Source organism: Phyllobates terribilis, unplaced genomic scaffold (assembly GCF_046119375.1).
Source record: "Phyllobates terribilis strain yellow unplaced genomic scaffold, ASM4611937v1 Scaffold_2__4_contigs__length_985480577, whole genome shotgun sequence".
Taxonomy (NCBI): Eukaryota; Metazoa; Chordata; class Amphibia; order Anura; family Dendrobatidae; genus Phyllobates; species Phyllobates terribilis.
In genome coordinates this window covers 542,061,164-542,083,658 of record NW_027362762.1, presented here as the reverse complement: position 1 = coordinate 542,083,658, position 22,495 = coordinate 542,061,164, and the positions used below count along the sequence as shown (strand labels likewise).

Below are 22,495 nucleotides of genomic sequence, written 5' to 3'. Positions count from 1 at the left end.
CCTGTGCAACTCTTCCACATTTTAATCCAAATCAAGTGCAAGTCATGACTTAAATCACCGTGCTTTAAAGTCCTGTGGCATTGGGGGAGTGGCGAAGCAGCAGGTGTGGAATCACTAGATGTTATGATAGGCTACAAGCACTAAGGAAAGACAGGAGATCTGTCCCTACAATAGAACTAAGCTAGATCCCTACGATGTAACGGGGAACCTGATCCTGTGATCAGACCCGCTAAAGTCCTCAACTAGTCTGAACGAAGACCTATAGATGTGAGGGAGGGATCCCTACAAGAACTAGGGACTGGGAGAAAGATGGACACCTCCTAGCAGAAATTGTAGCAGTAAAAAGACAAACACACAACATAGAACATAAAGGTCAAAAGACCTAGCTAAACTGACTGAGAAAGGTTACAAAGCACCTGGCTAGCTTAAGAGTAGAAATTACAATGAAGTCCAGCATGGCCAGAAGGGCGGAGCAGGATTAAATAGGCAAAAAGGTCATGTGACCAGCAAAATAGAAAAAACTAACAGGAGAGTTCTAACAGTACCCCCTCTTCTAAGAGGATCCTCCGGATCCCCTAGGCCCAGGCTTATCCGGAAACCTCTTGTGAAACGCTCTGACAAGTCTGGAAGCAGAAACATCATCCGCCCTCACCCATGAGTTATCCTCGGGACCGAAACCCTTCCAAGCGACGAGATACTGCAAACTCCCTCTATACCGTCTAGAATTAAGGATGCGGGAAATTTCATATTCCCCGTCCTCCACCACCAGAGGAACAGTGGCAGTGGCGTCTCTATCTGATACATCAGCTTTTTTCAATAGAGAAACATGAAACACCGGATTAATCTTCCAGGAGGTAGGAACCTCCAACCTAACAGCAGATTGGTTAACTACCTGAAGCACCTTAAAGGGCCCTACAAACTTGGGACCCAATTTTTTAGAAGGAATCCTCAACCGCAGATTCTTAGAGGACAACCAAACCATGTCACCAACCGTAAACAAAACCTCTTGACGTTTCCTGTCAAAGTACCTCTTAGATTTTTTGTTAGCCTCCTGAAGATTACCACGCACATCCGTCCAAACTCTCTCCAAATCACCAGAAAAACTCTCCTCCACAGGCACAGCCGATACTGATTTGGAGAATGACCCAAAAGACTGATGTCTCCCAGAACAACAAAAAAAAGGCGAACACCCAGCAGAAGAGGATGTATGGTTGTTAAGAGCAAATTCAGCAAGCGGCAGAAACTCAGACCACCCCTCTTGATTGTCTGACACAAAACAACGCAAGAACTGCTCAACATCCTGATTCTTCCTTTCTGTCTGGCCATTAGACTCAGGATGATATCCAGATGAAAACGACAAATTAACTCCCAACCTGTCACAAAAGGCACGACAAAAACGAGCCACGAACTGAGGTCCCCTATCAGAAACAATGTCAGTAGGAATACCATGGAGTCTGACAATTTCCTTGACAAAGGCCTTAGCGAGTGTCTTAGCGCAGGGCAGTTTAATGAAGGGAACCAAGTGACACATCTTGCTAAAACGGTCCACGACCACCCAGATGACCGTGAAACCCTCAGAGGAGGGAAGGTCAGTAATAAAGTCCATAGCCAGATGTGTCCAAGGTGCACTAGGAACCTCCAGGGAGAGTCCCTGCAGGCGTTGAGCCAAATCCTGAACCGACACCATGATGGAAACTGGAGGTCTTTCCTTAGAGATATTTTTGGGCTGGACTTACTGTTATGATAGGCTACAAGCACTAAGGAAAGACAGGAGATCTATCCCTACAATAGAACTAAGCTAGATCCCTACGATGTAACGGGGAACCTGATCCTGCGATCAGACCCGCTAAAGTCCTCAACTAGTCTGAACGAAGACCTATAGATGTGAGGGAGGGATCCCTACAAGAACTAGGGACTGGGAGAAAGATGGACACCTCCTAGCAGAAATTGTAGCAGTAAAAAGACAAACACACAACATAGAACATAAAGGTCAAAAGACCTAGCTAAACTGACTGAGAAAGGTTACAAAGCACCTGGCTAGCTTAAGAGTAGAAATTACAATGAAATCCAGCATGGCCAGAAGGGCAGAGCAGGATTAAATAGGCAAAAAGGTCAAGTGACCAGCAAAATAGAAAAAACCTAACAAGAGAGTTCTAACACTAGAAGCTGTAGTCACGAACCTGCACACAGGCGGCCTAGGACATAGGGTCACTCCCCACTGGACCAAAGCAGTAGTGGAGTTCAGCAGCCCCCTGGGTGTCTGAGCAGCTCTCTTTAAGATCACTCTGCTCACCTCCATTGAGAAAGGGGCTAGAAAAGGTTCCTCAAACATAGTCTTCTTCACCTTGACCCGGCCAGCATACTGCAGCTGGCGGGTATCCCTCACAGCAGTCGACACACAAAGAAGATGATGATGGTACTCATCCTTGGCACATAGAATGTGAGAACTCTTCTAGACAATATCAAGGCAGACAGAATGGAAAGAAGAATGGCACTGGTTGCTAAGGAGCTATCTCGCTACAACGTGGATATAGCAACTCTCAGCAAAACGCACTTCGCAAATAAGGGCCAACTGAGCAGAGCATAGTGGTGGATACACACTTTTCTGGAGTGGTTGAGGCTGCACTGAACAACAAGAAGCAGGAATGGGATTGGCTATCAAATCTCAACTTGTTTGTAAACTTGCCAGCTACCACAGGGCATGAACACCGCCTGATGTCACTTCAGCTCCCACTTACAAACAAGAAGCATGCTACGCTGACTAGTGCCTATGCTTCCACCATGACCAATCCAAATGAATATTACGAATAAGTTTTATGATGAACTTAACACACTTATCTCAGTGATCCCACTGTCAGATGGGCTCATTATACTCGGATTATGATAACAAACACTGCATTTCCGGGTATACTTCAGTGCACAATCCTTTAAACAGTGTAAGAAAGACTTGGCACCCGCTTCTTCACAAGTGGCCTCTTGTCTGAGCAGTGGATACTTCAAACAACTTTCCAGTGCTGCCTGCTGCAGTGTAATCAACTCCCAGATGACTGATGAAGGTCTTACTGACTGAAACGTCTTGAATCTGGAATTTCTATGAACAATAAAATATTTCATTCTATGTGAAGAAGCGAGTGCCAAGTCTTTCTTACACATTATACTCAGAGACTTGAATGCCAGAGTGGGAACAGACTATCACAACTTGGAAGGAGTCATTGGGAGACATGGCATTGGCAAGTGTAACAGTAATGGCCTTCTGCTCCTCAAGACGTGTGACACACATGACCTTGTTATCACCACCACTCTGTTCCGTCTACCCACTCTCAAGAAGACATCGTAGATGCACCCACACTTGAGGCACTGACATCTCATGGACTACGTCATTGCCAGGAAGAGGGATAGGATGGACTTTAGAGTAATGTGAGCCATGTGTGGTGCTGACTGCTGGACATTGTGTCTAAGTGCAGGCTTCACATTCTGTTGTGGAAGAGACCTCAAGAGCAGAAGATTACAAAGAGGCAGAATGTCTCCAAGTTGCAAAGCAGAAGGGTTGCAGAGGAATTTGCCAATGACCTTGATGGCAAACTGTCAGACACACCCCAGGCAGACGAGACCTGCATTGAAGAACAATGGACGATTAAAGATGCTATTTACAATACTGCCCTGGAGCATCTCAGACTAGTAGCCCAAAGTAACCAAGATTGGCTCTATGAAAATGGCGAAGAAATAAAGGCACTCCTAGAAGAGAAACATCAGAAGTACAAAGCGCATCAAAACTACCCCACGTTGCTAGCTAAGAAGGATGCTTTTATCAACACAAAAAGAGAGGTACATATAAAGCTATGCAAGATTCAGGACAACTGGTTTAGCAAGAAAGCTGACAAAATCCAGGGTTATGCAGACAGTCATGACCTCAATCGCTTCTATGATGCGCTACTGGCTGGATCCCAATGGAGCCCAATCATCGAACTCCTCATCTCTCCTCAGCACGGACGGAACTAAGCTGCTAACAGAAAAGAAACAGATTCTGGAATGGTGGACTGGGCGCTTTAACAGTATCCTTAATCGCTCTGCCATTATCAACAATGAGGCCGTTGCTCGCCAGTCTTTGGTAGTAATCAACAAGGACCTCAATGTTCTTCCCAGTGAAGATGAAGTCAGGAATTCAGTAAAACAACTTCCTTGTGACAAAGCACCAGGAAACAATGCTATATCTGTCGAGTTATACAAAGCAGGAGGCCCTATCCTGATACAAATGATGACTAAACTATTCCAGCCCATGTGAAAAAAGGAACAGGTTCTGGAACAGGTTCTGCAACAGCTGCAAAATGCCAGCATAATCCACATCTACAAGAAAAAAGGCAACCATTAATCTTGCAGATAGCCATCGAGGCATCTCTCTTCTGTCCACTGCTGGGAAGATTCTTGCTCGCCTCTTACTCAGCTGCCTCCTCCATTACCTTGAGCAAGGTCGACTACCTTAAAGCCAGTGCAGCTTCCGTGCTGAACGTGGGATGGCAGATATGGTCTTTGTAGCGCTTCAAGTCCAGGAAAAGTGCCAGGCGCAACGTAGCAACCTTTTTGTGACCAAGGCTTTCGACAGTCAGTTGAGACGGCCTGTGGAAAATCATGGCAAGGTTTGGCTGCCCGAGCAAGTTCATCACAATCGTCCGGTAGCTCCATGATGGTATGATGGCGAAGGTCCTGAATGAAGGAGACGAATCGGAGGCCTTCCCAGTTACAAATGGCATCTAACAAGTCTGTGTAATCTCCCTGACCCTGTTCATTATTTTATTTTCTGCTATGTTGAGAGATGCAAACAAATCACCGAAAGAATAGAATGTCTAGTGTATATTGTTGTACCTTTATTTCACTGGTTATACACTAATTAAAAGGTTTTGTTTATTGGTATGCTTTAAAAATGAGAAACCATACGAAAAAAAACACAACACACAAAACAATCTATATAAATCAAATAGGTATAGACAAAAAATAGGACTATAGATGGAGTTGTACCCTAATACGTCACCTTATATCTGTCCCTGTCTGTCAGCGGAGGTTGGCACCCTCTGGAAGCACAAATGCTCCTCGACGGCTCACTCTACTGACCCTAGTACGCCCTAAGATGTAGGAATAATGGTGAGTGGGAATATATGCATCTCTTATTTCAAAAACAAAACAATATATCCCTTATCCAAATAATATGCCTAAAAAGACCGTAGTAAGTCTCTAAGAGAAGTCACCACTCATAACCAAGCAATCTTATTTAAATGTAGCAAATAGGATAGGGTGACATAGGGTGACTAATAATCACATAAATGAACAAAGACCCAACAACCTATACCCAAGAAACAAAAAAGTTGTGCAGATCAGACACGTTACTCATGGCATCAGATTTTATCATATATCACATGATCCCATTGAGTGTGTCAATTAGTTTCACACGAATGTAACCTAGATGCTGATATTCCTTATATCCTACAAAAATATACAGGAATCAATAAATCTCACACAGATATTAAGTAAAAATTAGTACATAGTATGCAGGGCTCTTAAATGAAAAATGAAAAGTAGTACATAGTATGCAAGGCTCGACGCGTTTCTCCCAGACAATCGGCTCATCAGGAGCACATACTGTGTAAGTTCTTTCAAAAAATGAAGAAGAATTAATTCTCAAATAGATTATTTCTCAAATTGATGGTACCTATCTCATGAGAGTAGAGATGACCCATCTGTCATTTTGGGAAGCAGGACACATTCACTTTCACTTGACTTGGGAGCCTCCAGCCAGCGGGGTAAGCGGTGCTTGTCTACTTTTGATCACGTTTCTTATGTAGTTCCTCCTGACCCGCTATGTAGGGTCTTTACTGGCTACTTATAGTCATTGCAGCATTGTCTGCATAATGCATTAGACTACTTGGTCTGCATTTTGCACCACAGCCAGTATCCTACATACCTGGGTCATCATTTTTCACACCCTCTCCCAAATTCAAAATATCATCACACAGTGATTGATTTGGTCTACCTTTCGCTGGAGGTTCTGTCAGTGTATCGGCTTTCTACCTTACACACTCTTTTTAACCCGTCTATGTACTGTTTATATATGTGTTTTATATGATATTTAATAAAGATTTGTTACAATTTTTCACTTAAAATTCATTGATTCTCCTGGTCTTTCATGTTCTATGGAGTGGTTTCTTTGTGGAGGCACACTCCCGCTTGTGTGTGTTGATGTGCCTGCCACTACTATGTATTTGGGAATTTGGTCACTAATAGTTATCCAATAATATGTTGAGAGATGCCTTTAGCAACTGCAAAGACGGAATCCATGTCAGGTGCAGGGTCAGCAGGCAGCCAGCTATTCAACCCCATACGCCTGAAGGCTGTTACAAAGGTGCACGAGACTGTTATCTGTCACTTGTTTACTGAAGACTGCACACTCAACACCAGCACAGAGCAGCAGATGCAGCATGAAATGGACTGTTTTTTTCTTGCAACAACTTCAGTTTCATTGTTAATACTAGAAAGACCGAAGTTATGTACCAAGCTGCTCCAGGAATACCACACCAGCAGGCCCGCATTGAACACGGTAAAGGAGCACTACATCAAAGCAGTTGACAACTTCACCTACCTGGGCAGCACACTCTCCCGCTTAGTGACCATAGGCTCTGAGGTCAACAACAGAATTGCCAAAGCCAGCACCTCCTTCGGGAGGCTGTGTAAAAACGTCTGGTAACAAAGGGTACTCAGCCTTACCACTAAGCTGAAGGTCTACTCCGCGATGGTCCTTACCACGCTTTTCTATGCCAGCGACACCTGGACTGTCTACAACCGTCATGCCAAACAGCTCAATCACTTTCACCTGAGCTGTCTCCACGGACTTCTCCACATCAGGTTACAAGACAATGTCCCTGACACGGCAATCCTGGAACAAGCTGAGTTCTGCAGCGTTAACACTTTCCTGCTGAAAGCCCAAGCCAGGTGGCCTTGGCATGTGGTCAGAATGTCAGAAAGCCTATTGCCTAAACAACTTCTGTACGAAGAACTGCGTCATGGAAGGCGAGCAGTCAGGGGGCAGAAGAAATGTCACAAAGACTACCTTAAAGCGTCTCTCAAATACCTTGGATTCAACATCAATGAATGGGAGAAGCTTGCCCTGTACCGTCCAGCTTGGGGAGGCCGGATCACCTTAGGAGCATGTGCAGCTGAAGATAGGAGAAACCCTAAAGTCATGGTCATTTTCGATTACGAAGGATGAACAGTATGTGGTAAAACTAATGGGGTCATTCAAAATTACAACTCATCCCACAAAACACAAGCCCTCATGTGTCTATGTAAACCGGAAAATAAGAGTTATGGTTCTAGGATCTAGGAAGGTGAGGAAAAAATGAAAACGTAGAAGTGGAAATTGGCCACATGGTGAAGGGGTTAAAAGGAACCTCTCAAGTCCCCCAGTTGCCACCATAAGGTTAAATTGGCTAATAACTGCATTACAAGCAAGTCCCTATCCTGAGGCAGACATAACATATATGCATGTGTAAATGTGTGTATAATGTTTAGCGTGTGTAAACTTTATATATTATATCATGCTTCTGATGGAAGCAAGATGACGCACGGCGAGACAGATGGTAAAGGGAGCTCTGCCACAAGGGAAGGAAACAAGGGTTCTTACCCTCCGCCACCCTGACCTCCCCTGGCATCCCTAGATGGATTCTTTCACCCCGTGCGGCTATCACTTTCCTATCCATGTCTTACCCTGAGTATCACCCTGGCTAGTAAGTGGGTTAGCAGGATCGCTAGGCCTGCTCTAACGTAAAGACACAGAGGGGAAACAGACAGGGATAAAAGAAAACCCCAATCGTACAAAAATACAAACAAACAAGTGGAATATAGGGAAGGAGAAGGGAAGGCAAACTAAATGTGAATAAATATAAGGAGACAAAAACCCAAACCAACTTCACACAGATTTCTCTTGATGCAACTCCAAAGGCCTGCTCCAAACACAGCTCACTCCTCCAACTCCAAACCAGGTAAAGCTATCACTAGCAAGGTCAGAAGCAAGGAGGATGGTTCTTATACTTGCTGGGAGTAACAAACTCAGAACAGCTGATAAAACCCAAGACAGAGAGCTCCAGGAGTCCAACTAAGCAGTTTAACTCTTGCAGCACCAGAGCCAGGGCTGGTTTAGACAAAGTGGGGCCCTGGGCAGAAGTTTAAAGTGGGGCACCAAATACTAACATATTGCACCATCACACAAACATTTCGGTTGTATTTACAGTGCCTACAAGTAGTATTCAACCCCCTGTAGATTTAGCTGGTTGACACATGCGGAATTAACTTGGCATTGTGACATTTGTACTGTAGATCAGCCTGGAAGTGGGAAATGCTCTGCAGAAAATTTTGTTTTTTGTTTGTTTGTTTGTTTTTTTAAAAACGTTAAAAGTTAATTCAGAGTGTCATTTATTATTCAACCCCTCAAACCACAAGAATTCTGTTTGGTCCCCCAAAAGTATTAAGAAGTAGTTCAGGCACCAAGAATAATGTACTTCACATGTGTGGATTAAAGATCTCTTTTGCCAGCCTTTTATGACTATTTAAGACCCTCCCCAAACTTGTGAACAGCACTCAGACATGGTTAACATGGGAAAGACAAAGGAGCATTCCAAGGCCATCAGAGACAAGATCGTGGAGGGTCACAAGGCTGGCAAGGGGTACAAAACCCTTTCCAAGGAGTTGGGCCTACCTGTCTCCACTGTTGCGAGCATCATCCGTAAGTGGAAGGCTTATGGAACTACTGTTAGCCTTCCACGGCCTGGACAGCCTTTGAAAGTGTCCTCCCGTGCCGAGGCCAGGCTTGTCCGAAGAGTCAAGGCTAACCCAAGGACAACAAGGAAGGAGCTCCGGGAAGATCACATGGCAGTGGGGACATTGGTTTCAGTCACTACCATAAGTAACGTACTCCACCGCAATGGTCTCCGTTCCAGACGAGCCTGTATGGTACCTTTACTTTCAAAGCGTCATGTCAAGGCTCGTCTACAATTTGCTCATGATCACTTGGAGGACTCTGAGACAGACTGGTTCAAGGTTCTATGGTCTGATGAGACCAAGATCGAGATCTTTGGTGCCAACCACACACGTGACGTTTGGAGACTGGATGGCACTGCATACGACCCCAAGAATACCATCCCTACAGTCAAGCATGGTGGTGGCAGCATCATGCTGTGGGGCTGTTTCTCAGCCAAGGGACCTGGCCATCTGGTCCGCATCCATGGGAAGATGGATAGCACGGCCTACCTGGAGATTTTGGCCAAGAACCTCCGCTCCTCCATCAAGGATCTTAAGATGGGTCGTAATTTCATCTTCCAACAAGACAACGACCCAAAGCACACAGCCAAGAAAACCAAGGCCTGGTTCAAGAGGGAAAAAGTCAAGGTGTTGGAGTGGCCTAGTCAGTCTCCTGACCTTAACCCAATTGAAAACTTGTGGAAGGAGCTCAAGAATAAAGTCCACATGAGACACCCAAAGAACCTAGATAACTTGGAGAAGATCTGCATGGAGGAGTGGGCCAAGATAACTCCACAGACCTGTGCCGGCCTGATCAGGTCTTATAAAAGACGATTATTAGCTGTAATTGCAAACAAGGGTTATTCCACAAAATATTAAACATAGGGGTTGTATAATAATTGACCCACACTTTTATGTTTAAAATTTAATAAAATTCAACTGAGCAACATAACTTTTTGGTTTGTAAGATTTATGCTTCTGTTCATAAAACCTACTCTCGTTTGCAGTTTGAAGGCTCTAACTTATTTGCATCTTATCAAACCAGCTAAATCTGCAGGGGGTTGAATACTACTTGTAGGCACTGTACATGCGTTGAGTTCAGGCCATTAAACGAGCATGATTGACAATATTGAAGTCATTGAATGCTTGTTTCCTAGCCTCTTTACACCAGCTGAGGAAGAATGATGGGCACAGAATGATCACTAGTAAATAATGCACTCCCCATAGTCCTGGATATAGTATAATACACTCCCCACAGTCCTTAATGTAGTATAATACACTCCCCATAGTCCTGTAGACCTGCAGATATGCGGTTAATCTGCAGGTTAAAAGCATTATTATACTACCCGGTGCCTGAACGCAGCCAAATGCAGCGGGGAGAAAATTAACTTTATTCTCCCCGCCAGCATTCAGTTTCAGTTATGGGTGCAGGAGCGGCGCCAGTTCAATCACTGCTCTGAGTATACAGAGCGGCAGTTTTAACCGCACCCCCGGCCCTGACTGACAGCCGACCACAATGTAGAGCCAGTGTCAGTCAGGGCCAGGGTTACAGCGGCTGCTCTGTATATTCAGAGTGGTGATTGAACCAGCGCCGCACCCATAACAAACCGAATGCTGGCAGAGAGAATAAACTTCATTTTCTCCCTGCTGCATTCGGCTGCGTGCAGGCGCCGGGCAGCACAATAACGCTGTTAACCTGCAGATTAACTGCATATCTGCAGGTTTTGAAGACACTGTGTCTGCGAATTTGCATATACAGTGTCTTCAATAAAATGGCGATGGAGATCTTTATTCTCTCCGTCAGCATTCGGTTTCAGTCATGGGGGTGGGGGCGGCAGTTGAGTATGCAGAGTGGTCACTGTAACCGCTCTCCTGGCCCTAACTCACAGTCAGCCTCAATGTAGAGCCAGTGTCAGTCAGGGCCGGTGGTGCAATTACAGCAGCTGCTCTGTATACTCAGAACGGTGGCTGAACCAGCGTCGCCCCCACCCCAATGACTGAAACCGAATGCTGGCGTGGAGAATTCGCATATGTAGTGTCTTCAATAAAGTGGCGCCGGAAATCATGGTATGCGTATGCGCTGACTCCAGCGCCATTTTATTAAAGTAATGTACTACAACGTCAACATAGCAATGCGCACATGCCGATCATAGGGATAACAGCAACGGCTGGCACGTACGCACTGCTATATTGACGTTGTAGAATTTTTCAATAAAATAGTGCCAGAGTTAACACATGCGCATCCCACGATATCTGGCGCAATTTTCTTGAAGACACTGTGTCTGTAAATTCGCATACACAGTGTCTTGTATTGTATAATGATGTTCTTCAGGGACATTGTCCTCATTGGTACACATGTTTGGGTTCAGTTGGAGGACTTCATTATTCCTCCAACAATTTCTGTTCTTCATGCATGTTGAAATTATTTTGATTCTGCTGGCATGTGGTACAACAGGAAGGATTTGTCAAAAATCCACCAAAAAGAAAGACCACACCTCTGAACGTTTTTTTGGAGGGAACTTTTGGATCTTCAGCCATGAGTGCTTTGTGGAATGTGTCAACTGCATTTACACCATGAGCTGGAGCCATAGAAGCTTTGTCCCAGATTATGAGTTTGGCGTTTTTCAACTCATTGGCAGTATTGCGGCCATGACGAATATTGCAAGTCGATGTTTCATTAATTGGTATAGGCAGTTTTTAAGCAGATTATGTGAAGTTCGGCCTCCCTCCATCAAAGTAGCAGCAATGCCTGTAAATGTACATGGCAAGACTACTTTGTTTTTGCTATGAACATAATGCGTGATTGTATTATATAGGAATGTTTTCCCACTTCCACCAGGTAAGTCAATGAAAAATAGGCGTTTTTGCAAGTTGGAGTTTTCAATAGCTTCCCTGATTTTGTCGAAAGCCTTTCATTGTTCTCAGTTTAACATTTGGAATTTCTCCTCAAGTAAAGTCTTTACAGAGTCATAATATTTGCCAGAATTGATTGGATCATCGTACTTGCCAACAGGATGTTGTTGTAGGCCAAACTCTTGTAATGACTTTCCATGTGTCCGTAACACAGACTCAATTTCATGTAATGTCATATAGAGGGCCTTTTCTACATGAGGGAAACGTCTGGTATAGTCTTCCATGAGATTTTTATTGCGCCTTTGAAACAATGCTGCAGCATTAGACAGCTCACACATGATGCAAATAAATGCAAATTGTCTAAGTTGTATTGGCATTTGATAAGTGGCAGCTTCTGTTAGTCAAGTATCCCATTCAGGGTCATCATCAGTTAACCCTCTTGCAAAATATGCTTCTTGGAAAGTAGCAAAATGGTTTCCTTTAGTTCCGAGATCCTCAAAAGATGTTGAGCCTCTAACATTGAGAAGGAGAATTCGGAGCAAGTATTTTTCTCTGTCTAATGGACTAACATTAAACATTCTGCCAATTGTGGTTTAGGACCTTTGCTACGTGGTTTCCATGTGACATTTTTTTTTTTCATCCCATGTGTAATGTTCAGGGATTTCAATGTATAAATATTGTTGGGCATTAGGATATTCCTGATTCAGTTTAAACCAAGCAAGAAGTTTAGACTTGGTGTTTTTCAGATGCACAGCTTCAGCTTCTTTCCCTGGTATAAAGCATATTGTATGCTTGTCCTCAAGGTGGACATTTAATCTTTCCACTTGATCAGTTTGATGGTGCATTTTATATTCCCTGAGTCTCCAGCATGCTTCAGGTGCACTTACATATCGAGTTTCTAAGTATTTTTTTTACTTCATCCCATTCAACTGTGGCTTCTTGTTACGTGGTGCATTTGGATTAAGTGGACCACATGGACCGTGTATCATGCAAGATTTTACAGTTTCATAAAGCTTCGGATGAGTGTGTTTGCGTGGGAGCTCTGCACAACAATTTTATCAATTCTTTTATTCTCCCAGGCCTTGTATTCCGGGGCCAGAAATACCAATATGTGTCCATGAGGGGGTCCTCTTTTTTGGAACTCCATTACATACACCATACCATTAACACTAAATCTAAATCTGTGGTATGTGGTTAAGTCTCCAAGTAGCAATTTTAGTTTCATGTTAAATACTCGTGCTACTAAATCGGGCATCTCGCATGGTTTTTAACTGAGAAGTAAGTTTTCCCTGATTTCTCTCCATTTTGGATTGCACGTTACTGTTACAAATAGGTCTGGTTTGACATATTTCCTGACCATTGTCATGGCATCTTGGTAGTTTTGTGCCATATTTCTTAGACTTATTTTTTCCAGGTAGGATATTTATGTCCATGAAATGGTGGTTGGTCACGAATTGGTGAAAGACGTCATATTCTTCAGCTCTTACAGTACTTTGATTTTTGCGCACCCATTTCAAACAGTTTGCCTCAGTTTTGCAATAGGCATCAACCATAAATTGGTGTGTCAGCTTTCCTGCATTAAGGAACTGGTTAAAAGTACCATCACGAATGGCAAAGTGGTATGAATACCATTGAAGTTGAGTCACATTTCCTTGAACAATTGTTTTCTTTTTAGATCTGTAGACAACCCAGAATCCCCATAATGGAAATGCAAAGGGTAGCACATTGGGTCACAGAGTCTACTCAGGATAGATATATTTTGTAAAATCCCACTTTTTGGATGAATTGTAATGTCACGGATTTCTGTGGGTGTACCATTTGTGCTGGGGAAAATGGCTGCAATTTCCCCTCTGGCAGTTGGAGCATTGGTTCTGCCGGGGTGCATAGTATTTACTTTTTCTCACATGAAAGTCATGCTATATTCAATTGGCATTCGATTTTCCAGATTTGCTTTTAGCATTTCTTCTTGTTCAAATTGCAACGTATTTTTGTATTCTCTGGAGAAAGGATTGATATCTTCGAGAATTCTTTGTAGATTTTCCATAACATTACGAATGCATCCACCGTTGGCTGGATTGTGCATTCTTTCATTCAAGGCTTGAGCCGAATCCAGAATATATAACTGGGCGTATGTTGGTGAGTCACCTTGGTTAGGGTGCAACGCAGATGTTGCTTGGTAAATTTGCCCATCGATTCTGTAACAGAAAGTCCCTGATCACCTGTTAATTGGTCAATTTGTGCGCCCATTGATGCAAAAGCGTTTGCACTATTGTATGATCTTATGTTTTCCATAAAATTCTTGGAGTTTGGTTCCGATCTCTTCATGAAATTAATAATATAGGGATGCATTCGTACTTCTTCCAGTATGATGGTTCCATTATGACAACAGTCTGTTGTAATTTCATTTTGGAAATGATTGGCATTACAAAATGAGCATTTGTTGTTCATTGGGCCAAGATAGCATGCCTCAATGTCATCTTCACTGAAGTTTTCAGAAAGCAAAGCAGTGTTGCAAGATCTCAAGTTCTTGCCCCAGCGGGCAGGTTGGTTAGTACGGGCTACTCTGTGTCTCTCAGCATTGGCTTTGCGATGCTGCTGAAGCTCACCTTCTGTCATACTCTGTCGGGCAGACCTATGCCTTTCAGCGTCAGCTTTGCGCATCTGTTGACTCTTTTTTGGGTGAGATTTTGACAGGCAGCCCTTCTTCTGACAGTATTGGCTTCACTGCAATTGAAGGTGCTGTTCTGTAACCTTTCTCCTACTAACCCTTTGAGCTTCAGCCTTTCTTGCTTTTTTTTGCCTGAGCTTCCTCCTCAGAAGGTGATTGCATTAGCTGATAAAGAAATGTATTTATTGTTCAATAAATTCTCTGTAAACCCCCTTTTTTTGTTTAAAGTGTGTAGTATTTCTTTATGTTGGGTTGTTGGTGCAGGAGTTTGTGGGTGGGGTCTTATGTATGTCTTCCTCCCCTGGCTGCTTTCCTCCTTTTATATTTATTTTTGCACCGTGTCTGGACTTTCTAGGTCGGGTGTTGTCTATGTATTCCTCTCCTGTTTTTTTCCTTCCATTTATCCTTTATCTTTAATTATATTTTTCTTTATTTATTACTCTTGAAGTAATCTTCCTTTTTCCAGTAGCCTCATGGGCGGCATTTGCGTATTGCTCTGCTCACAGTGTATTAGAATTAAAATGGTGCCGTAGTGTGGGTGTGCGTAGTGCTATGTAAATTTTTTAGTACAATACTTCAATAAAATAAATTCTGTGTAAACCTGTTTTTTTAATTTAAAGTCCGTAGTATTTATTAACATTTCGTTGTTGGTGCGAGAGTTTGTGGGTGGGGTTTTATGTATGTCTTCCTGCACTGGCTGCTTTCCTCCCTTAATTTTTTTTTCACCGCACCCGGACTTTCTAAGTCTAGTGTTCTAGTTCAACAAAATGCCGTCAGCGCACTGCAATAACTTCTATGTAAACATTTTTTTTTTAAAGGGAATCTGTTACCTCCTGGCACTTATCAGACCTCTAGTATGAGCATATAGCTGATAGAAATGTAAATCTATACATACCTGTATGCCTCATATTAAAGGTCTGGTTGCTGTGAAATGTCTTTATTCCTACAAGTTTCTGATGTGTTCTAGTCCCGGGACCTGGACGAAGTCTCCGCCTCCTGTGTGAATTACAATGCTTCCCTCCTCTCCTGCATGTCACAGTGCCTGGATTTGGCTGCTGCAACTGCACATCACAGGGCACTGTGACGTGCAGGGAGGGCTGAAACATGGTAATTCACACAGGAGGTGGGGATTTCTTCCAGGCCCCGGCTCCACAGCATCAGAAACGTGACTGAATAAAAAGACATTTCACAGCAACAAGACCTCTAATATGAGGCATTCAGGTAGGTATAGATTTACATTTCTATCACCTGTAGGCCCATATTAGCGGTCAGATAATTGCCAGATGGTGATATATTCCCTTTAAAGTCTGTGGTATTTACATTGGGTTGTTGGTGCAGGAGTTTGTGTGTGGGGGGTTTCATGTATGTCTTCTTCCCCTGGTTGCTTTTGTCACTTTTATTTCGTTTTTTCACTGTTCAGTTTTTTTTCAGAGTTCAATAAACTGGTGCCTTTTTTTTTCACCGTGTATTCTTTTTGTTTGTTGAATAAAATATGGTCTCAGTCAGCGTGTGCGCATAGAACGCTTACGCCCTGCCCATGCGCACTGCTCTGTTGATGTTGTATTAGGATAGTTCAATAAAATGGCCCCAGAGTCGGCACATGCACATACCGCGATCTCCGGCGCCATTTTATTGAAGACACTGTGTATAGTGTATTCAAAAAAATGGCGCTGGAGATAGTGGTATGCGCACGTGCTGACTTCGGCACCATTTTATTGAATTATTGTACTACAACGTCAGCATAGTAGTGCACACACGCCAACACTACTGTGTTGACTTTGTAGTAGAATTCTTCAATAAAAAGGCGTTTGAGTCCACGTGTGTGCATCCCACGATGTCTAGCGCCATTTTCTTCAATAAGTTGGCACTGTAGTGCGGTGTACGCATGTGCTGACTCTGGCACCACATTGCCCAGGCGTCGAGGCTTCGGATAGAAGGACACTTGTCCGGTTATATTATAGATAGCATAATGCACTCCCCATAGTCCTCGATAGAGTATAATGCAGCCCCATAGAGTACAATGCTGCCTTATAGAGTACATATAGTATAGTGCAGCCCCCATATAGTACATATAGTATTATGCACTCCCCATAGTCCTCGATAGAGTATAATGCAGTTCCATATAGTACATATAGTATTACGCAGCCCCATAGAGTACATAGAGTGTAATGCAGCCCCCATAGAGTATAATGCTCCCCATAGAGTAAAATGCAGCCCATAGAGTATAATGCAGTTCCATAGAATACATATACAGTCATGGCCAAAAGTATTGAGAATGACACCAAAATTATATTTTCACATGATCTGCTGGCCTCTGGTTTTTATTAGTGTTCGTCTGATGTTTATATCACATACAGAAATATAATTGCAATCATATTATGAGTACCAATAGGTTATATTGACAGTTAGAATGAGTTAATGCAGCAAGTCAATATTTGCAGTGTTGCCCCTTCTTCTTAAAGACCTCTGTAATTCTCCCTGGCATGCTCTCAATCAACTTTTGGACCAAATCCTGACTGATAGCAGTCCATTCTTGCATAATCAATGCTTGCATTTTGCCAGAATTTGTTGGTTTTTGTTTGTCCACCCGTCTCTTGATGATTGACCACAAGTTCTCAATGGGATTAAGATCTGGGGAGTTTCCAGGCCATGGACCTAAAATCTCTATGTTTTGTTCCATGAGCCATTTAGTTATCACCTTTGCTTTATGGCAAGGTGCTCCATCATGCTGGAAAAGGCATTTTTGGGCACCAAACTGCTCTTGGACGGTTGGGAGAAGTTGCTCTTGGAGGACATTCTGGTACCATTCTTTATTCATGGCTGTGTTTTTAGGCAAGACTGTGAGTGAGCCGATTCCCTTGGCTGAGAAGCAACCCCACACATGAATGGTTTCAGGATGCTTTACAGTTGGCATGAGACAAGACTGGTGGTAGCGCTCACCTCTTCTTCTCCGAATAAGCTGTTTTCCAGATGTCCCAAACAATCGAAAAGGGGATTCATCAGAGAAAATGACTTTGCCCCAGTCCTCAGCAGTCCACTCCCTGTACCTTTTGCAGAATATCAGTCAGTCCCTGATGTTTTTTCTGGAGAGAAGTGGCTTCTTTGCTGCCCTCCTTGAAACCAGCCCTTGCTCAAAGAGTCTCCGCCTCACAGTGCGTGCAGAAGCACTCACACCAGCCTGCTGCCATTCCTGAGCAAGCTCGGCACTGCTGGTAGTCCGATCCCGCAGCTGAAACAGTTTTAAGATACGGTCCTGGCACTTGCTGGTCTTTCTTGGGCGCCCTGGAGCCTTTTTGACAACAATGGAAGCTCTCTCCTTAAAGTTCTTGATGATGCGATAGATTGTTGACTGAGGTGCAATCTTTGTAGCTGCGATACTCTTCCCTGTTAGGCCATTTTTGTGCAGTGCAATGATGGCTGCACGTGTTTCTTTAGAGATAACCATGGTTAACTGAAGAGAAACAATGATACCAAGAACCAGCCTCCTTTTAAAGTGTCCAGTGATGTAATTCTTACTTAATCATGACTAATTGATCGCCAGCCCTGTCCTCATCAACACCCACACCTGTGTTAATGGATCAATCACTAAAACGATGTCAGCTGCTCCTTTTAAGGCAGGACTGCAATGATGTTGAAATGTGTTTTGGGGGTTAAAGTTCATTTTCTGGGCAAATATTGACTTTGCAAGTACAGTAATTGCTGTTAAGCTGATCACTCTTTGACATTCAGGAGTATATGCGAATTGCCATTACAAAAAATGAAGCAGTAAACTTAGGAAAAATTACTATTTGTCTCATTCTCAATACTTTTGGCCATGACTATAGTATAATGCAGCCCCCATAGAGTATAATGCTCCCCATAGGGTATAATGCTGCCCTGTAAAGTATAATGCCGCCCCATAGAGTGCATACAGTATAATGCAGTCCCATAGAGTGCATATAGTATAATGCAGCCCCATAGAGTGCATATAGTATAATGCAGCTCCCATAGAGTACATATAGTATAATGCATACATAGTCCTCCATTGTTATGGCCACCACGTGCTCACTGATTTAAAAAAATAAATAAATACAATACTCACCTCTCCCTGTTCCCCCGCTGCTCCGGCTTCTGCAGCATGTCTCCTCTGCACCTCCACTGCTCAGCACAGTGTGGCGCGTGATGAAGTGATGTCATCACGCCTGCTGCATCAGACCCAGAGGGGGAAAGATGGGAGAGGGAGCGTCAGCTGAAACACTCTCCTCCATCATTGCTTTCAACTGTATCAGCATCTTTGTTGCTGATACAGTTGAATGCGGGGGAGGCCGGAGCCAGCTCTGCACCGGGCCCCCCTGACTCACGGGGTTACGGTTAATTTAAATGGCAATTCTATAATTTTTTTATGTATATATATTTTACACACTATGCTCTGTGGTATAAATATTTGACCATTATTCTGTAGGGTGGTATGATAACTGCAATACCAGATGGAAATTTTGTGATAGTCTTTTTTTTTTAACCATTATATTTGTGGCAGTACAATATATGTGGAGTTCTGTTATTAAAAAATGCAATCTTCTTCTTTTTTTTTTAATCGTTAAATTTTTTTTTATTAAGAGAAGACTCTTTTTTTGTTATAAAACTTTATTGAATGTAATCTTACTTTTTATCGTCCCCCTAGGAACTAGGAGTAGCTATTATTTAATGGTTTACATATAGTGGTATGAAAAAGTGTTTGCCCTCTTCTTGATTTTTTATTCTTTTGCCCCTTAAAACATAAATTAACCTTGGTTTATTACATCTTTGGGAACCTGAGTTCAATTTCCCTAGCACACACAGGCCTGATTACTGTCGCACCTGTTCTCAATCAAGAAATCACTTAAATAGGACCTGACTGACAAAGTGAAGTAGACCAAAAGATCCTCAAAAACTAGACATCATGCTACAATCCAAAGAAATTCAGGAACAAATGAGAAACAAAGTAATTGAGATCTATCAGTCTGGAAAAGGATATAAAGCCATTTCTAAAGCTTTGGGACTCCAGCGAACCACAGTAGGAGCCATTACCCACAAATGGCCAAAACATTGAACAGTGGTGAACTTTCCCGGGTGTGGCTGGCCGACCAAAATTACCCCAAGAGCACAGTGATGACTCATTCAAGAGGTTACAAAAGACCCCACAACAACATCCACTGAACTGCAGGCCTCACTTGCCTAAGTTAAGGTCAGTGTTAGTGACTCCACCATAAGACACTAGGCAAAAATGGCATGCATGACAGAGTTCCAAGTCGAAAACCACTGCTGAGCAAAAAGAACACAAAGGCTCGTCTCAGTTTTGCAAGAAAACATCTTGATGATTGCAAAGAATTTTGGAAGAATATTTTGTGGACTGACGAGACAAAAATTGAACTTTTTGGAAGGTATGTCCCATTACATCTGGTGTAGAAGTAAAACAGCATTTCAGAAGAGGAACACCATACCAACAGTAAAATATGGTGGTGGGAGTGTGATGGTCTGGGGCTGTTTTGCTGCTTCAGGACTTGGAAGACTTGCTGTGGTAGATGGAACCATGAATTCTGCCGTCTACCAAAAAATCCTAAAGGAGATTGTCCAGCCATCTGTTCATGACCTCAAGCTGAAGAGCACTTGGGTTATGCCACCTCTGAATGGCTTAAGAAAAAAAAAATTAAGACTTTGGAGTGGCCTAGTCAAACTCCTGATCTTAATCTGATTGAGATGCTGTGGAATGACCTTAAAAAGGTGGCTCATGCTCAGAACCCCTCCAATGTGGCTGAATTATAACAATTTTGCAAGGATGAGTAGGCCAAAATTCCTTCAGAGCGTTGTAAAATACTAAGTGCCAGTTATCGCAAAGGCTTGATTGCAGTTGTTGCTGCTAAGAGTGGCCCAACCAGTTATTAGGTTTAGGGGGCAATCACTTTTTCACAAAGGCCCTGTAGGTTTGGATTTATTTTTCCCTTAATAATAAAGACCTTCATTTAAAAATAGCATTCTGTGTTCACTTGTGTTATCTTTGTCTAATATTTAAATTTGTTTTGTGATCTGAAACATTTACGTTTGACAAACATGCAAAAGAATAAGAAATCAGGAAGGGGGCAAACAGTTATCACTCCACTGTAATTCTTTGGAATACTTCATGGTATTTCCAAGCATTCTTGACAGGGCTGGCTCCAGGTTTTCGTTGGCCCCGGGCGAAAGAGTCTCAGTGGCCCCTTTTAACACATACCACAGTTCATGATGCACAGATGCGGTGGAGAAATATAGGTATACAACACAGGGCCCAGCCTGTCCCCTCATCCTTCACATATGCAGACATGCACACACAGTACGCAGACATGCGCACACACACAATACGCAGACATGCACACACACACAGCATACACAGACCTGCACACACACAGTACACATGTAAGGTGCCCCAGCGAGGTAGTCGTGGGCGAGCTGTAGCCCCCTCTTGCTCTGGCACCCTACAGACAATACGTGTCCTCCCTCTGAAGTGTGTCTGTGTATGTGGTGCTCTTCACTTACTTCAAGCCATCCGATCGCGGCTGTCTCCAGGCATTTCTCTTCTGGGACCAGGGCAGCAATAAATTCAGAGGACACGAGGTTCTTAACCAGAACTTGAACTTTACTTGGGGAAGAGGAATATATACAATATTTACAGGCAGATATAATGGATAAAGCCCGACAGGTTATCATCTCTCTCACAGGCGCTGGCAACTCCTTCAGCCCTGGTTCCCTCTTTGAGTGAAGCATCTCTGTGACTCTACCTCTAGCCCAAGAGACTCTTCTGTAATACTGACAGTGATCTGCTTCCTGCAGACTAGAAGTGCCCCGGGTCCTCACTACCTTTGATGAGTTTCTCCGGCCAGCTAACAGGACTCGTGCTCTTGCGTAGGGAGACTTGCACACTGGTGATCCCACTGTCTGAGGGTATGGAGCTCCCGTCTACCCTAGCAGCCAATATACTCAGGCTGCCTGTAGGATTCTCTGTCCTATCTCTTACTGAGTGACTCCTCCTGCTTTCTGGAAACTTAAGCAGGAATTTTCCTAAAGTGCCCACCCTCGGTGAGCTGTCATCACACAGCATTAACTCATCACTGTCTGTAACCCTGCTAGCAGACTCAACCTGACATCTGCACCCAGAACAGTGGCATCTTGTGGCTGTTTACAGGTACTGCAGCCCACAAGGAATTATGCCAGGAACAAGCTCTATGTCACTCAAGGCTTGATCAGGGCACTAAGTTCCCCCTTTACTCTACTGACTGGACCACTAAAGCTAACCCCTTAGCTTGGTCTACCAACAGTTCAGAGAGGTCTGACTTCAGGAACACTTCCTTTAACTATCTCAGTACCAAGGGAAGGCTACGCCCTTCCCCACTATTACACACAGACCTGCACACACACAGTACACAGACATGCACACACACAGTACGCAGACATGCGCACATATGCAGACATGCACATGGTACACAGATATGCACACACACAATAGGCAGACACGCACATACACAAAAAGATATGTACACAAAGGTATATATACATATTTGAACACAAATTCTTAAAAACACATATAAAAAAGACAAATATATATACACTGACATACACAGATATTCACATCATGCATGCACACACACAGGGATTGGGGAAGCCTGCAACAAGCCTTGCTCACCTGCCCCAGGCCTGTCTCAGGCCTGTCTCCTGTCCAGCTTCTTTGGCATGTGGCTGTGCAGGGCTGCCAGAGTGTGTTTGATGGCTGTCACTTTCACAGTCGCAGACATGGCCCTGGACCATCAGGGGGACCCACTCGCTGTTGGGGCCCGAGCCGCTCCCACAGCATCTGTGCAGGATCGCTGGCACTGTTTGATTGCTGTCACTTTACCAGACATGGCCACGCGCAGTGTGCTGTACGGCTGTGTCTGCTAGTAATGATGCGGCAGGGGCGACACACAAGCAAAATTAAAGGCGCAGTGCCGACCCTGCCGTGTCATTACTAACAGTGCACTGCACGCGGACATGTCTGGTAAAGTGACGGCAATCAAACAGCGCCAGTGGTCCTGCACAAATGCTGGAGGAGCAGCCCGGGCCCTGGCGGTGAGTGGGCGGCCTTGATGGTCCAGGGCCCTGACACTTGCCCGGGTGCTGACACCACCCTGATTCTTGATACACTAATGGGTCATGCTTGTTGCAGAC

The 22,495-nt window shown here is 43.7% G+C and overlaps 1 protein-coding gene across 4 annotated transcripts in view; it reads left to right on the top strand.

Moving 5' to 3' along the window:
• Positions 1 to 22,495, top strand: part of SCMH1 (Scm polycomb group protein homolog 1) — a 76,689-nt gene that overhangs the window by 33,782 nt on the left and 20,412 nt on the right. The gene's annotated exons all lie outside the window — the stretch shown is intronic.